This window comes from Myotis nattereri (genome assembly GCF_964212035.1).
Source record: "Myotis nattereri genome assembly, chromosome: 8".
NCBI classification, from domain to species: Eukaryota; Metazoa; Chordata; class Mammalia; order Chiroptera; family Vespertilionidae; genus Myotis; species Myotis nattereri.
The window spans coordinates 55,997,652-56,009,731 of NC_138083.1; the positions used below are offsets into that span (position 1 = coordinate 55,997,652).

Here is a 12,080-nt window from a genome sequence, read left to right on the forward strand (position 1 = left end):
ATAGCTGCTTGCTCCGCCCTGTTGATCCCCTGGGACCCCCGCCCTGCCCAAGCTGTGCGCCGGCTTTTGATATGAAAGGCCTGGCCCTTTGCAATCTGAAAATTACCTAACAAACTTGCAGTTGGCCCAAGGCCCCAGGGCAACTTGCATTGCTTCACAGCTGAGCTCATGCTGGGTAGCCTCAGGCAGAGGCTAGATTAGCACCTCCTTAGAGATCCAGGAGCCAGTGTGCCTGGTGGTCAGAGTGGGACCATCCAGATTGCAGCTCCTCAGATCCATAAAGGACACACGCAGGGGGCAGACTCAGTGAGCACCAAAGCCCCACTGAAGCAAGTCTTGCCCCGGAGGGGTATCTCCAGCACAGAAGTTCTCCTACTGTAGACACAGCTGATTCTCACAGCCAATTGGCCTGGAGGTCAATTCCTCCCAGTGATACTGACAACAATCAAGGCTTAACTACAACAAGACTGTGCACAAAGCCCACAAGGGGATGCACCAAGAGTGTCCACCTCAGGTAATTGGGGAGACTGAACCACTGGGCCCTATAGGACACCTAGCACAGAAAGCCACTCTATCAACACAGGGAAGCATAAAAAATGCGTAGACAAAGAAACAGGACACAAATGACAGAAATGGAGGAAAGCAAAATACTGGATATAGAGTTCAAAACCACACTTTTAAGGTTTTTCAAGAACTTACTAGAAACCGCCCATAAATTTAGTAAGACCCTCAACAAGTCTGGTGAGACCGCCGATAAATGTAGTGAGACCCTCAAGAAATCTAGTGAGACCCTTGAAGTTATGAAAAAGGACCAACTAGATATTAAGCATACACTGACTGAAATAAAGGATATTATGCAGCGTTCCAACAGCAGACCAGAGGATTGCAAGAATCAAGTCAAAGATTTGAAATGCGAAGAAGCAAAAAACACCCAACCGGAAAAGCAAAATGAAAAAAGAATCCAAAAATGCGAAGATAGCGTAAGGAGCCTCTGGGACAGCTTCAAGCATACCAAACATCCGAATTATAGGGGTGCCAGAAGAAGGGAGAGAGAGAGCAAGATATTGAAAACCTATTTGAAGAAATAATGACAGAAAACTTACCCTACCTGGTCAAAGAAATAGACTTACAAGTCCAGGAAGCGCAGAGAACCCCAAACAAAAGGAATCCAAAGAGGACCACACCAAGACACATCATAATTAAAATGCCAAGAGCAAAAGACAAAGAGAGAATCTTAAAAGCAGCAAGAGAAAGACAGTCAGTTACCTACAAGGGAGTACCCATAAGACTGTCAGCTGATTTCTCAACAGAAACTTTGCAGGCCAGAAGGGAGTGGCAAGAAATATTCAAAGTGATGAATGCCAAGAACCTACAACCAAGATTACTTTATCCAGCAAAGCTATCATTCAGAATTGAAGGTCAGATAAGGAGCTTCACAGATAAGGAAAAGTTAAAGGAGTTCATCACCACCAAACCAGTATTATATGAAATGCTGAAAGGTATCCTTTAAGAAGAGGAGGAAGAAGAAAAAGGTAAAGATACAAATTATGAACAACAAATACACATCTATCAACAAGTGAATCTAAAAATCAAGTGAATAAATAATCTGATGAACAGAATGAACTGGTGATTATAATAGAATCAGGGGCATAGAAAGGGAGTGGACTGACTATTCTTGGGGGGGAAAGGGGTGTGGGGGATGCAGGAAGAGACTGAACAAAAATGTGCACCTATGGATGAGCACAAAGGGGGCGGTGAGGGCGGAGGGGGGGGGGTAGGAACCCGGTGGAGGGGAGTTCTGGGGGGAAAAAAGAGGAACAACTGTAATAATCTGAACAATAAAGATTTAATTAAAAAAAGAAAAAGAAAAGGTGAACAGAGGTAATTTTGCTTTCAAACATTTTTCATTAGAAGACTTTCCTCAGAGATTGTTTTCAGTTTTCACCCAAGTGTAGTCAAATGTTGTATTTCCAAAAGCAAGCAAACATTTAATTTTGCAGGCATTCTGATTTTTTAAAAAGCGAATTGCTTTTAAAACTTATCCAGCATTCAATAGTGACTTAGCATCTAGTCTGTAGCAGGTATTGTGCTAGGCCTAGAAATATAGAGGACAACAGGCCAAAGATTTTAATCTAATGAAGCTTATGGCGGAGAAGATGGATAATTCTGACAGGTGTGAAGTAGTATTTCATTGTGATTTTGATTTCCATTTCTCCCATTGGCTAATAATGCTGAGCATCTTTTCATGTGTTTATTGGCCATCTGTATGTCATTTTTGGATAAGTAACTTCAGATTCTTTACCCATTATCTTAATTAGGCTGTATGTCTTTTTATTATTGAATTATAATGAGACTTTAGCTATTGTACATGTAAGTCCCTTATCAGAGATATGATTCAGAAATAATTTCTCCCATTTTCTATATTCTCTTTTCACTTTCTTGATAGTATCCTTTCAAATATTTTTAATTTCAATGGTGTCCAGTTTTTTATTGTTTGTGCTTTGGAGTTATATATAAGAAACCATTGCTTAATCTAAAATCACAAAGATTTATACCAAACTTTCTTCTAAGAATTTTATAGTTTTAGCTCTTACATTAGGTCTTTGACCTATTTTCAGTTACTTTTCGTTTGTGAGGTATGGAGTCAACTTCATTCCTTTGCATATGGATATCCAGTTGTCCCAGCACTATTTTTTGAAAAGGTTATTCTTTCCCAATTGAATGTTCTTGGCACCATGGTTGAAATTCAGTTGATCATAAGTAGGAGGGTTTATTTCTGGACTTTCTCAGTTTTATCCCATTGATCTATATGTCTATTCTTATGCTGGTACCACACTACTGTGATTACCATAATTTTGTATTAAGTTTTGAAATGGGGAAATGAAAGTCTTACAACTTTGCTCTTCTTTTTCAATACTTTTCTGGGTATTCAGGGTCCCATCAATTTCCATATGAATTTTAGGACCAGCTTGTCAATTTCTGCAAAGTAGCCAGTTGGGCTTTTGATAGAAAATGCATAGAATCTATAGACCAATTTGGGGACTACTGCTATCATAAAATATTAATTAGTCTTCAATTCATGAACATAGGGTATCTTTCCATTTATTTAGATCTTCTTTAGTTTTTTTTCAACAATGTTTTCTGGTTTTCAAAGTGTAGTTAACAGTTCTTTTGTCAGATATTTCCTTAAGTATTTTATTCTTGTTCATGCTATTATAAATGGAAATGGTTTCTTAATTACATTTTTGTATCTCTTATATCATTTTTGTGACTTTTCTGTAGATCTAAAATAAAACATTTTAAAAGAAGCATGACCATATCAAATATTTGCAACTAAAACACATACATTGCTGACAGAAGTGTTAATATAACCACCTTAGAAAAAATTTAGAATTATTTAGTAAAATTGAAAATGTACATAATCTCTGCTCCAACAATTCTATTTCCAGAGATACTCTTGTATATGTGTAATAGCACTGGCTGAAATAGTGAAAAACTATAAACAACCCAAATGTCCGTCAGTAGTATAAATCAATATAATATTCTCTAATACACAGTTCACGTTTGAATTTCACTAACTGTCCCACAGTTGTGTTTTATTTTTATTTTTTTAGGTCTAGGATCTAATCAATAATTAAGCACTGCACTTGGTTGTCATGTTTCTTTCCTTTTTTTTTTCTTTACTTGTGGACATTTTAATGAACTTCCCTCCATGTAGCTTCTAGCTACCGGGACACAGGCCCCACCAACACCCCTAATCTTCTCCTCAGCTCTTCTGCTGAAGAACTTGGCCTTCACAATGACAGGCTGCTTTGGGAGCTTTCCCTTCCCCAGAACTTTGTAGTAGCCCGATCGCACCACATCAATGATAGGAGCAGCACCAGTCTTCCTCTTGGCAGCATTTACCCGTGTCTGCTCACTGACCAGGGTCCACAGTTTATCAGTTGGGCAGAAGCTCTGGTTCCTCTTTAAGCGGTAATGCCTCATGCCAACTTTCCCAGACACCTGGGTGATACTTGTCCAAGTTGATCCTGTGATGATGCAAGCCACCAGGACTACCTTAGCCTCCCGGGTGCTTCCTGTGCTTGCTGATGCAGCTGTGGCCCCTGCTCTTGTGCCCTGAAGCTTTTGAATCTTCCTCAGCCTGGATGGCATGTCGGTGGCTGAGAAGCAAGAGCGGTTGTCATGTTTCTTTATTCTCCATAATTAAAACAGACCCCTACTTTTTTTCTTTTTGGTTTTTCATTGATATTTATAAAAATGCAGGCTGTTTTTTGTAGAATGCTACAGAATCTGAATTTTTCTGGGTGTGTCCTTTAGACTGAGGTTAAACATTTTTGGCAATTATACCTCATAAATAACTTTGTGTACTTCCCATTGCTCATAATGTCAACCTGACCCATAACTGGAGATGGCAAAGTTTGGTTATCAGTTATGGTAGTGTCTACTGCCAGATCTCTCCACTGTAAAGATACTGTTTCCTTTTTGTAATTTTTAATATGTGGATGATACTTTAAAACTGTGTGTGAATATTTGTTCCCAAGTGACTTTCCCCCCAATGGTTTTAGTATCCATTAATAATACTTGTCAGAATCAATAATTACATTGGTATTGCAAAATAGGAATTCTCTTATTCTATCATTTTCCTACATTTATTAGGTAGTATTATTTTATAAAAAAAGGCTTGCTCTTCCACCCCTCACATCTCCTGCCACTTTTTTTTTTTTTATTACTATAGACTCATGGTTAAAAAAATCCAATAGGTTACAATCTGTTGCCATCATTTCTTTTGATATTCAAAATTATCTAATTTGGCCAGTAAAATCCCCTTCAAGCAGGCTGTTATGTCCTTTTGAAATGTCCCTATCAATCTTTGAGTACTTCCTCGCTTTTTGGAACAAGATACTCCAGACTGTTCCCATCTCAGAGCTAGGACAGTTGGGAATGGTATTTATAAGCTAAGACCTAGATGTTAAATGTTCACATTGGTACTGAGATGTCACTGTTTTTAAGACCTTTTGGTGGACAGAGCTAGGAAACATTTAATTTTTTCCAAGTTTTGAGTTCATACTTACATCTCCAATATAAATCTAAAAGGAATATTCCTTACTCTTTCCCATTCCATATTTGAGGTTCCCTTCTTTCATGTGAAAACCCTGGTGTTCAACAAGATTAAAATATTTATGCATTTGTTATATCCTATGAAATACACAAATAGTTTTAAAATTATTAATACCACTCCCAACAAAATAATGATTAAAATTCAAGATTTATTTGCAATTCTTTTTGCCCTTAGGATATATCACATTGAGATTGTACAATAAGAAAACTGTATTCAAAAATACTTGAATTAATTCTTTTCAGTGTGTGGTTATCAATTTTATATGGAGTTAGGTTCATTTATTTCTGTTTGCATTGAATATTAAGTTTTTCTCTATCATTTTAATGAAATATTTTTGAATATGTAACTCATTTATAAAGATCAAAAGTCAAACTATAGGAAAAGTTATAGTCACCCATGCCTAACTCTTCCACCCCATAGAGATAAACTTTTTCATTAGTTTCTGGTTTAGTCTTTATGTTTTGTTTTGTTTTTCAAAGTAGGCACAAAGGTGTGGCATCTGAAAATGGTCAGAAATGCTGAGAGAAATGGCTTATCTGGGAAAGGTCATTTTCTGTCTTCTTGATAACCTGTTTATCAGGATTCTATACGATTAAATAAAAGTTTATATTCTAATAAATTATGAGCAAATCTGTCACATTTTTACAACTCAGTAAGAACTGGAGATCCGCAGTTTCCATCTGGTAGCACCAACAGATACTAAATCTTACCTTTGGCAGGAATGGAAACTTAGAAGGGAACAGTGCTCTTCTTTTATGACATTTTGCAACTCACTGAGTTTCAGAGCCCACAGCAGTGGGGGTCACTGTGTTCCTGAAGCTGATTATTTTGTACCGGTGGAGCGGACGTAAGGGGGTGCCCCAGTCACGAGCATCTTCCTCAGAAATAACCAACTCGAAAGGTCCCAGGAGAGAAACTTTCTTGGACAGCCAAGGACTCCAAGCAGCTTGAGTATAGCCACTTGTGCCCCTTTTTCTTTACTGAGGGCTATAGAAGCCAGATGGACTTCAGGAACACTTGAGCCCTAGCCCTTTGTGGGATTAGAGAAAAACAACATCATGTCCTCTGAGGCCCTTTCTCTCAAAACTTGAAAAGAGGAACAGCAAGGTTTCAACCATCCAGGGGCCTTGAAGGGAATGAAAACAAGAACACACACACCAAGTCCACAATACCTTGTGAGCACCAGCATCAAAGGCCTTTTCATAGGGTCAAAAGTCCGAATGAGTGGCCAGAACCCATCACTAGAAGGAGCTAGTGGGTCTCAGAGAAATCCAAAATGTTCAGGTGTTCCAGTACTCACCTCAGTGCTCCATGACCCTGCCTATTTGTTTGGAAAGAACAATGCATTCTAACTTGTACATTCCTATCCCTTGACATTTTATTAATAAATAATTTTATTTATAATTTAATTTCTTGTTTTTCTCATCAAGAAGATAGCCTAAAGAAAAAATAAAACTGCTCTCAGTTTTAGCTGTTCATCTTCTCTGTGGATTGAACTAATTTCTCCAAAGGTATGGTATGCAAAAATATTCTAATGTTTAAAAGGATATCAAAATCAAGAAAATATTAAATTTTAGAGCATGCTAACTTTTTAAGTATTATGATAACAATGGCCATTCCTTCACCCTGGCAGTCCCTCTTTAGCAAATAAACACCTGGAAATTGAAATAGCTGGTTAAAATTCCTGCTAATCACTTTTTGTGCCCATTGCACTGGCGGTCCCTTTGTCTTCTGGTGGCTCAGCTGGCTCCTTCTGTCTTTCCAGTGGGGGAGGGTTCTTCCCCCCCCCCCCAGGGGGAGGGTTCTTAGTCTGGTTTGCTGAGACCTGTCTGTGTGGGTGTGTACCTGTGCTGTTTGTTTGGGTCAAGGAGGGAAGCAGCCAGACCTGCACAGAACGGCATTCTGAACACACAGATACCACTTCAGAAGCCTGTGTGACTGGCAGATACACCTGATACATACATATCTAAGGTGGGCAAGGTAGATTTCTAGAACATGGTTTAGACTTAATTTGTTTCTGCCAGAGGACTACCAAATCTTAAATAGTACTTCAATGTTTTCCTTTTAAAATAGATTTTAAATTAAATTAAACAAAATGTTATATAAAATTTAGTTCAATAAATATTAAGTGTCTGCTGTGTCATAAACAAGACAGAGATGTTTCCTGACTCTTTTACTTCCTAGTTGAAGAGAAAGAGTATCTTTTTTTTTTTAAATATATTTTATTGATTTTTTACAGAGAGGAAGGGAGAGAGATAGAGAGTTAGAAACATCGATGAGAGAGAAACATCGATCAGCTGCCTCCTGCACATCTCCCACTGGGGATGTGCCCGCAACCCAGGTACATGCCCTTGACCGGAATCAAACCCGGGACCTCTCAGTCCGCAGGCCTACGCTCTATCCACTGAGCCAAACAGGTTTCGGCAAGAAAGAGTATCTTAGAAGCTGAAGATACTGCAGGGAAGGAGTGGAGGTCACCTGTGCTGTCAAGAGTTCAGAAAAGGCGCGGCCAGCATGGTTTAGTGGGCACCTATGAACCAGGAGGTCATGGTTCGATTCCTAGTCAGGACACATGCCCAGGTTGTGAGCTCGATCCCCAGTGGGGAGTGTGCAGGATTCTCTTTCAATCAATGATTCTCTTTCATCATTCTCTCTCTCTCTCTCCCTCTCTGAAATCAATTGAAAGAAATATTTTTTCAAAAGGTGTCCAGAAAAGGATGAAAAGGTCATTGGTAACATTGGTGAGAGTCCTATAAGGGTAGGGGTGGGAAGTGGCGGCCCATTTCTAGGGTGTTGAGGAGCGACTGGGAGGTGAGGAAATGGAGATAACTAACAACAGGCGATTCAATAAGGTTGGCAGTTAACTAGTGAAGGATGAGCGGGAGAGTTAGGTAGGATTAACAGAGGCTTGTTTTGTCTTCCAGAGAGTGAGGCAGGTTTAAATGGATGGGATGAGCCCCAGGGGAGAAAGAAGTTGGAGGTGGTAATGAGACGAGAAATAATAGTGTGAGTGCCACGAGGAGAAGTGGCATTTACAAGGTGGGAGAATCAGGCTGAAATAGAGGAAGACGGCTCTTTCACTGATCAAGAGGGAAGGGGCAAAGATGGATGTATATACAGTTATCTGAAGTTTTCTTCTATTGGGGGTGGGGGAGAAGAGAAGTTGGTGGCTTGATCATTTGCTAAAAGAGAAAGTTTAAGTTGGAAGTTTTGAGTGACAGAGTCTGCAATAGCCACTGTAGAGAATGGGAGAGCCAACCAAAGAACCAATCGGAAAGGTTGATTCCCCCCCCCCCCCCCCAATGGTGTATGTAGAAAAGGAGTCTGTGGTCTGACATCAGAGATATTAGAATTAAGGATTCCAGAGTCCAGCAGGGTCTGAATATGACTAGAGAGCAGGTAACTGAGGAGGAGTGCAGGTAAAGGTGCTTGAGGATGAGGAATGTACGGTACTGAGAAACTAGGATATTGACCAGTTGTCCACCTGGATAGAAAGTACCTCTGGATCTTGGGGAGACTTGAGAGGAAAAGCATGCGGGGTGTTTTGTGAGTGGTTGGGGATAGCTAAAGAGCAGAATCAGATTCTGGAAATGTGGGGAGAAGGAAAGTTCAGGGTAGGAAAGAAGAAGGGAAAGAGAGAATTAAGGGCACCAATACAGAAACGAGAGCTGAGAAAGCATCCAAGATAAACTTTGTCATCTTGAAATATTTTGCCTGGAGTTGACCATGAATATTACAGTATTTACATGGTTTCTTAGCAAAATATGCAAGGATACAAACTCTTTTTTTCCAATTGAGAAATGAAAAGACATATAGGAGGATAACCTGCAGAGCTCATTTAAGCTTGCATTTTGTCTACACTCAACAAAAGCAAAATAAATCTATTATCTGAACTTAAAAAAAAAAAAAGAAAGTACCTCCGGATGGAAGCAGGTTGGGAGGCAGAGAAGACTGTGAGCCAGATGCCATCTTCTATACACCAGGCGTGGGCACTGGGCTAACTACTTATTTGGAAACTGACTTTAAGAATGCTAACTTACGTACCTGTTCAGTAATATTTGTACAAAGGAATCTCAGGTGTTTCCCGATTCCACCTCTGTACAGAGTGATTTCCTAGTACTTTCTTCCTCCCTCTCACCTCTGTCCCTTCCTAATAAATATTGCCTTTCTTCTGCTTAAACTTTAGGTGACTGACAAGGAGGTATAAGGTTAATGAGACCAGGAAAATATACTTTAGAATGTGAAAATGCCTTCATCTATTTTTTCACTTCCCCTTCTAACCTCTACTACCACCTTGAAATTTCTTTACATCCATTTGGATAGAATAATGTATCTACCTATCAGCAGATGAAAATGTCTCTCTGGTTCTTTTACAGTCAGGCATGTGATGAGGTGTCAAATTGGCATCATTCCCCTGAACTGATAAAGCTTCCGTGACTGCATACTGCCCGTGACTCCCATTCCTGGGGCTCCCACCTACACCATTTTAAAAGCAGGATGGTGGAAAGTGTGAACAGTCACTAATACTCCCTGTTTTCATCCCACCCACCTTGAATTGAAAGTGCCTTGCATTTTTAATGCATGGATACTTAATTTATAGAATTCAGGGTCTCCTGAATTAGAAGAATTATGTCACAACATCCAATTTTATAAAATGAAACTGCTACTTCTACACTGATCACTCCAGCAGTTACAAGTCCATTTTGGGCAAACTTACAAATTTTTTAACACATTTCATTTCTTCTTTAATTCCTTAAGTTCTTTCCATAACATTCTCTTTTCCTCCCTCCCTCCCTTCCTGAATTAGAATGTAGTTGAGGTATCAAGTGCTTTGCCTGAGTGCTGGGTCTGCAGCAACGTGATGGTTTCTGTTTTCACCTTTTCTTCCAGCCACACAAGGGCTGCCAAGGACGTGGCCTTTCTGTGTGCCCTGGCTGCCTCTCCCTGCCTTGTGCTTTTCCTGGCAGGCTGGCTGCTGAAATGCTTCCTTTAGGGAAAGCCAAATGGAACCAGAGAGCGGAGTACTTGAACACTGTTTCTCCCCCTGCCTGTCCCTCCTCTTCCTCACTCTCGTCTCCATTCAAGCATTAGTTGAGCACTTACTGCTGCCAGGCCCCAGAGAGGCACCACGTTAGCCACTACCCTCTGTGAACTTGGGCAACGGAAGCTCTCTTTGAGTCACATGGCAAAACTAGAGGAAACTGAGTCAGGTGATTTCTTGAGAATCCTTTCTATGTATGTATCTGTGATTTTTTAAAGAGTTGTTTTAGTGAATAATCTCTTGCTAACTATTTACTCTGCTCTAGATAATTTCTCCTTACATCTTAACATCCTTATGGTCCTTCCTGTTCCTCTTATCAATTGTTGTGTATTCCAAGAATATGAAGGTATTAAAATATCAAAGCAAATAAATTTTGGTGTATTATGTATGATGTGGAATATTATACATTCATTAAGGATGATACTTACAGCCCGGCCAGTGTGGCATCGACCTATGAACCAGGAGGTCACGGTTCAATACCCGGTCAGGGCACATGCCCGGGTTGTGGGCTCAATCCCCAGTGTGAGTCACATAGGAGGCAGCCGATCAATGATTGTCTCTCATCATTGATGTTTCTATCTCTCTCTTCCTGTCTGAAATTAATAAAAATATATTTTTAAAAAAGAATGATGCTTACAAAAGCTTTTAATGACATGGGGAAATGTGTGAACTATAATGTCAGCTAAAAAACAGACACATGCAGAGAAGAAAGCCTGGAACACCAGCAACTGTGTCATTTGTGAACACCTAGATTTTAACAAGTGGTTATTCTTGAAAGGTGGGGTTATAAACATGTAAATGTTCCTACTTGCTTTTATTTTTCAAAATAAAGAATACTGCCCTAACCGGTTTGGCTCAGTGGATAGAGTGTTGGCCTGCAGACTGAAGGGTCCCGGGTTCGATTCTGGTCAAGGGCATGTACCTTGGTTGCAGGCACATCCCCAGTTTGGGGTGTGCAGGAGGCAGCTGATCGATGTTTCTCTCTCATCGATGTTTCTAGCTCTCTATACCTCTCCCTTTTTCTCTGTAAAAAAATCAATAAAACACATTTAAAAAACAAACAAACAAACAAACAAAAAATAAAACAAAATAAAGAATACTATTACTGCCCTAGCCAGTTTTGCTCAGTGGATAGAGCGTTGGCCTGTGGACTGAAGGGTCCCTTGTTCGATTCCGGTCAGGGGCACATGCCCAGGTTTTGGGCTCAGTCCCCATTGGGGGGTGTGCAGGAGGCAGCCAATCAATGATTCTTTCTCATCATTGATGTTTCTATCTCTCTGTCCCTCTCCCTTCCTCTCTGAAATCAATTAAAAATAAATAAAAATTTGTGAAAAGATAGCTTAAAAAAAAGAATGCTATTACTACTATGTTTCTCTATAATAAAAATGAGTACAGTTATTTAAAAACATATAGAAGTGATTGTTTTGGCAGCAAAAATTTCAGTATGTATGCTAACGTCAAACTTGAATACTTTTTAAAATATGTTTTGCCTTGAATTTTTCAAATCTGTGCATAACATTGATTTTTTCTGAATTCCAAGCTTAGGTAACTAGTCAAATTCCGGTGCCTTTCTGAGAAAGGATAATCTTAAAATACTCACTTTAGAAAAATCTGAAGGCATTGAAAAGGGAAAAGGAAGGACCTATATAATTTCTTCATCTGTCAAAACTTCTCAGTTTTATTTAGAGTCCTGCATTTATCAAGAGAGGTGAGAGCACAGGTCATCAAGAGGTCATCTCAGGAAAAGGCTCACAGAGAGCACAACTGCTGACCAGGGATGAGCTCACCACTTGAAACAGGTGCGATGAGTTTGCTCAAGCACGATTTGGGATATCAGATCACAGACTCGGGAAGGCCACAGATGCCAATTGGTGCAAGTAAAATACCTACAAGAGAAGGCACTCCCTCCATGTTATG

At 39.7% G+C, this 12,080-nt stretch overlaps 1 protein-coding gene and 1 pseudogene across 2 annotated transcripts in view; both read right to left on the bottom strand.

The window, feature by feature from the left end:
- Window positions 1-12,080, bottom strand: part of GREB1L (GREB1 like retinoic acid receptor coactivator) — a gene marked incomplete at its 5' end in the record, with an annotated part of 112,031 nt that overhangs the window by 42,937 nt on the left and 57,014 nt on the right. The gene's annotated exons all lie outside the window — the stretch shown is intronic.
- Window positions 3,522-4,155, bottom strand: LOC308523468 (large ribosomal subunit protein uL15-like; annotated as a pseudogene). Its single transcript has one exon. The product of its transcript is annotated as a large ribosomal subunit protein uL15-like (transcript).